The sequence below is a fragment of the Rhinopithecus bieti genome, unplaced genomic scaffold (genome assembly GCF_001698545.2).
Source record: "Rhinopithecus bieti isolate Rb0 unplaced genomic scaffold, ASM169854v2 scaffold_11964, whole genome shotgun sequence".
NCBI classification, from domain to species: Eukaryota; Metazoa; Chordata; class Mammalia; order Primates; family Cercopithecidae; genus Rhinopithecus; species Rhinopithecus bieti.
Genome location: NW_016807677.1, coordinates 7,578,451 through 7,584,450, shown reverse-complemented (window position 1 = coordinate 7,584,450; position 6,000 = coordinate 7,578,451). Strand labels below are relative to the sequence as shown.

Here is a 6,000-nt window from a genome sequence, read left to right as displayed (position 1 = left end):
CAGGCAGTGGCCACCTTCAAGAAATATTTTCCATGATACTTCTACAAATACTTATTGAGCACAAACTTTGTGCTGGAAATAATGTTAGGGATGATAAGGTAAGAAAGTCCCTATGCTCAAGCAAGTTATTGCTGGTATGAAAAACCTGATATATTTTTCTTATAACTGAAAGTCCCACAAGAATTCCTAGAGAATGGTTTCCATCTAAATTACATGGGACACTTACTATGAAGAGATATTCATTGGGCCCCACCTCTAGAGAACCTGACTCAGTAGATCTGGAGTGGCCATGACTCTGTTGCTTGGTTGCTTGGTTGCTTGGTTGCTTGGTTCGTTGACTGGTTTGGAGGTGTTTTTAAAAAAAAGAAAAAAATTCAGGTGACATTGCTTTGGGATTTTGGAAGCACAACACTAGACAACCAAATATTAGTCCTTCCTTTATTCTCAAGATCTCCTTTTCTATCTATCCCGTTTCAAGTATTCTTCATTGGAATGCCCCTAGAACGCCCTGACTACCAAGAAAAACAAAAGCCTCCAGCTTAAGAGTAGCATGGAACATCTTTTGTCTAGCTAAACACATAACCATCATTTCCCACACACAACAGGGAGCTTGGCTTCATGAACGCTCCACACCCAGAAACAATTGCATTCCTATGGTTCTCCCAAGGAATAGTGATCCAGTGACCCTATGACCTGGCACACACTCTGCCTGTACAGGACTCAAAGCTCTCAGCCTCACTTCTTCTCTGTGCAGCATTTAAAAGCCCACAAGGGGCCAGAGCCTTGCAAAAACCATATATGGGGGATGCTGGTAGTTTAATCAATTACTGACCATGCCCTGTTCTCCTTAAGCTAAAGGCTCAAAGAAGTAAAGTGAAAGGAGTTTGTCGAGTGATCGAGGTAATACTTGCCAAACATCCTTCTTTCTGAAGATGCCACACAGGAACCTCCTCCTCTTCCTCTTCCTGAAACTTCAAGCCCTCCAGTGACTCAGGAGTTTCACCAGGTGTATTTCATGATTTGTGCTGAAACACCATGAAAATAGGAATTACAATAAAACCAAAGTCCATTTCCTTATGAATCAAAGGTATAGTTTCCTATAAAAAGAAAAAAGGATCCAACATGTGAAGACAAGTCTATTTGCATGCATGCCATGCTCCTGGGCAACTTTTGGTCACGGGTGGAGCTATAGGGCTGGCAGCTGTGCTGCTGTTTTTCAACTACCACTTCTATAATTTGGTGGGAAAGCAACTTGAATAAATGAATGAATGAAGAGACAGAGAAAATGAAAAGGAGATATAAATAGAAATGTCAGTGTAGGAAGAAAAAAGAGGAAACGTTGAGAAAGAGATAATGACAACTCAAAATTTTAGACATTTTGAAGGTCTAAAAGAAAAAAAAGAAATCTGCTTCCAAAGATAGAGCAGTCAATTCAATTAAGGATTAACTCTACATGAGGTGTTTTTTTGGCCATAGTAACACTGGAGTGAGACTAAAGAACAATGTAAGCTAAGCCTGGCCTCAGTGAACCCAGAGACAAAGTCTGACATTCGATCAATACCTGGGTATCCATGATCCCTGGTCCACCAAAGTGCACAATGCCCAGAATATAAAAAAGACTCTATAAATGGTAGCTAGTACTGTTATTACTATTTTTTCATTAATAAGGAATGTGAAAGATTTTGACTTGAGCCCAGTGTTGCTATCACTATCTGTGGGAGAAAATACTAATTTTTTTTTAGAAAAAAGTAATAAATGTAACAGGCACACAATAAATATAAACTGATTGGCATGAATACTTTTTTCTTTTAAAAAACTCTCTCTTAATTAATGTGTCCCATAAATAGACACAATCACACCATAAAAAAACAAAAGTGGAGGGAGGCAGAAGGGAGATAAAACAACTCCAGGAGTTCCATGTGTGTCTTCCAGCTCACAGAGCCAATGATAGCTAAGACTTCTGGAGCATTGACCATATGCAAGGAACTGTTCCAAATACTTTACACATATTAGTTCATTTAATCCTCATAACAATGCTTTGAAGTATTAGCCTCATTTTACATATGAGGAAACAGAGTGAGGTTAAGAAACTTGACTAAAAGACACAGTTTTTAAGGAAAAGAGCCAGGATTATAATCTGGGCAATCTGACTCCACAACTTATAATCACCACATCACATTATTCCCCACAACACACACACACACAGACAGCTGATCATTCATTCATCCATCCATCCATTCATTCACTCATGCATTCATTCATTCATTCAGCAAATATTTGCTGAATGTCATCCCACTGTCATCCAGTCTGTATTTGGCATTGAGGATGGAGCAGTGAACAAGGAAAGTAAGCCTCCTGACTTCTTAGAGCTTACATTCCAGTGGAAATGGGGAGAGGTAGAGGAGAGGCAGCCAGAACAAATATCTTCCCATCAGAACAAGGAAAGCAGTGGATCATAAAGTATCTTTCAAAATCAACATCTTGGGCACATTCAGAAAAGCATTTCTAAAAACCCAGCTAAGGGATACAGATAAAAACCACCAATGGCATCCAACCTAGATATTCTACATGCAACAAATTCAAGAAATATCAATTGAGCACCAGCTACTGCCCTCACAATAATGAAGTAGGAACTGAGCTCAGGGAGCTTTAAGCACAGTCATGCCACAGGAAGTAGGCACTAAGGCTCTGGTGGGCTTTCGACTCTGCAACAGAGACAGAAGGTTTTTTAAGAGTCCAACAGGACTCTGAGCATCTTGGCTCTCCCTCTTTCTTCGAAGCCTTCCAGTCCCACTTGAACATCTCATGATGCAACTCAGACTACTTACCTTCCCAAAACAAGGCAACCATTTTACACCAGTCGAGGTAGACTTCACAGGCAGATGCACAGACTCCAAAGCAAAGTTCCAGGCAGATTGCTAAGCTGACTCAGACCCACCTCAGCTAGAGTTTGGATGGCCCAATTTATAACATGATGTCAAGCCCTGGATTGCAGAAAATTTGGCAGACTTCTGGTGCAAGGAGGCAACTTAGCTTTCTTTTGTAACCAGCAAATTTGGCATAATGATAGTAGTAGAGTACATGCTCAATAAAGTCTCATTGATTAGTTGATAACAGCTCCTTTACTCTTTTTCAGGGATAGACAACCATATAGACATCAGTGGCTGCATCTGAATTTGGAGAGTAAGTTCTCCAGCCCACCTAGGTTAACTACAGTCATCAAGCCCCAGGGATCCTATTCATGGTGATTGTTGAAGACAATGGCCCCAGTTGCTTCAATAGACTCCAAACTCATACTTTTGAGAGTCTTGAGTCTTGAGCCAACATACCCATTTTCTGTTGCTCCAAATTTTTTATAGGTTTTGAAATACAGGCAGGAATTTAGCCAGGTTTATCTAGGAGAAATGTCGTGGGAGCCTCAAGGAAGTATAGAGTTTTGCCAAATGTTGCATGAGAATCCTAGTCTTTATTTTCTTTTTTTAGCCACTGGACTCAGGTTCCACAGAACCTAGAACCTCTGCTGGCCAGGACTTCTTTCTCCTCACCATCCTACAGGCCTGGGTGGCACAGGCAGAGTTATGTCTGATGCCTCTCGCCTTTCCAAGGATCACAAGTAGTTTGGAATTGTGTTGCATCTCTCTGGTCCTTGAAATGGTGTTCCAAGCTGCTTGTGATCCTTGGAAATGTCTTTCTAATTGTGTTCCATTTGTGTTCCATTGGGAAAATATGGGCAATAGGCAGCCGTGGAAGGTTTTTCACTGAGGAGTGACAGGGTCAGAGTCACGCTTCTTTTAAAAGTGGCTTTGGCAACAGTGTGAAGATAAATTAGAGTTAGGAGAAAGGGTGGGAGGTTAGAGAGAGTCTTTCTAACAATTATTTCAGCAAGAATTAACTAGGGTTGAACCTGGAGTGGTAACCACAGATGATCCCAAGCCACCTGGCTCTCATTCTGTTCCATTCTGAAAGCTTCATGTCTCTGCATTCTCGGAATCAGTCACACAGTAAGCACTCAATAAATGTTTGCTGAATTAATGAAAAGTGACTAAATCTAGAGTGAACACTTCATTTTTAAAATGAAGAAATAGGACCAGAGAGACGAAATTACCTGCCTATGGTTACCTAGGTAGGCAAGGGCAGAGATAGACCTAGAACCTAGCCTCCAGCTTCCCTTTTCCAGTGATTTTCTTTTTCTTTTATTTTTTTTTTTTTTTTCTTTTCTGAGACAGAGTCTTGCTCTGTCACCCAGGCTAGAGTACAGTGGCACGATCTCAGCTCACTGCAAGCTCCGCCTCCCAGGTTAAGGCCATTCTCCTGCCTCAGCCTCCCAAGTATCTGGGACTACAGGTGCCCGCCACCACGCCCAGCTAATTTTTTGTAATCTTAGTAGAGATGAGGTTTCACCAGGTTAGCCAGAACGGTCTTGATCTCCTGACCTTGTGATCCGCCCGCCTTGGCCTCCCAAAGTGCTAGAATTATAGGCCCGAGCCACCATGCCTGGCCTCTAGTGATTTTCAAACTTTGTCATGCATCCAAAACACCATTCCCAGGGTTTCTGATTTGGTAGGTCCAGGACAGGACCAGAGGACTTGCATTTCTAACAAATTCTGAGGTGAGGCTGAGGCTGCCGGTTCAGGGATCACATGTGAGAACCACTGCCTTATCTGGTTCTCTTCTATAACACCTAGCTATCTTGTTCAGAAAGCAGGAACTCGGCTGGCTCCTTCATCCCTCACTGCTTGGCTCTGAGTTTTTGGGAGAATAGACATTCCAGCCAGCACAGTGGTAACATAGTTTGCTAGCTAAGAGCCCAGACCTGCAAGTCAAATGCTTGGGTTTGATCCTGCCTTCACCAACCTTGTCTTCTCTGAGTATGTACGTTATAGAATTCTTGTGAGGGTTAGATTATTGAGTGTGTGTAAAACACTACAACAGTGCCTGGCAAATAGTAAGCACCCAAAAGGGATAGCCATTCTTGCAATCCCATGGATAGGCTTGAGCCTGGGCCCTGAGAGGAGTCTTATGGTACTGCCTGAACTACAGAGAGGTGTGAGAATACATCACAGAGTAATGACCTAGATTCACGAACATACACATCAAAATGAGGGCAAAGATTGCTAGGAGGGATAGCACTGCGGCCTGATGCTGTCTGGATCTCCCCCAAGTTTCCTCCAAATCCACTGTTATCATGGATCTCTTATTACTCTGAGTCGAGGAACCAGATTACTAAATCACAGTTTGTAAATTACAATGAATCACTTTATCTAATCTAGATGGTCATATTCACTCATCTCTCAGAGGCTTGGATGTCAGCTTGGACTGATTAGAGCAACCAAAGCAAAGGGCAGCATTGAAACACCTGTTCCTTGCAGCCCTCCACACCCTCAAGCAGCAGCAGCAGCGGCTGACCATGGTGCACAGAACCCACGGTTGCCTGCGAAGGACACACTGAAGCCCAGAGGTAGCTGAGTTCAGGTCTCCAGGATGCTGGTTGCCCAAAGAACTGTATACTTTGATATCTACTACTCTAGACCCAAATACAGGATGCACGATCATGATTTCCTCTTTAGCCACTCTCAGCTTTGGGGACAGATGGGAAGAGGTTGCAGAGAAAAGCCAGGAGGAAAAACTCCCCAGTTACTAAAGCAAAACCAGAGTGTCGAAGGTCTAGCGTGAGGAGGAGAGGGAGATGCTCTAGGAGGGAAGGATGACTGACCAAGTGACATGACCTGTCCCCAAGCTCCACTTTATGCTGATTGAACTCTGGGAGCTCCACTACCCTTTGAGAAGCTTCATGCAAATGTGAACTCGAACTCTGCTCTTAGAAATACTCCGCACAGTTAAGACAAACTGGTACTGTCTAAGAAACTCCATAGCAAACAGCAATGAAGAATTTGATCTCTGGAATGAAATAGATCTGGGTTCAAATCTCAGGTCTACCTCTTAAAACTGTTACCTTGAGCAAAAGCACTTAATGTTTTGTGTCTTGATTTCATCACCTGT

At 42.6% G+C, this 6,000-nt stretch overlaps 1 long non-coding RNA gene across 1 annotated transcript in view; it reads right to left on the bottom strand.

Moving 5' to 3' along the window:
• Positions 1-917: 917 nt before the first annotated feature.
• Positions 918-6,000, bottom strand: part of LOC108536471 (uncharacterized) — a 61,684-nt gene continuing 56,601 nt past the window's right edge. The window contains exon 3 of the long non-coding RNA XR_001887523.1: positions 918-1,025. This is a non-coding gene — a long non-coding RNA (uncharacterized LOC108536471). The remainder of the gene's footprint in view (positions 1,026-6,000) is intronic.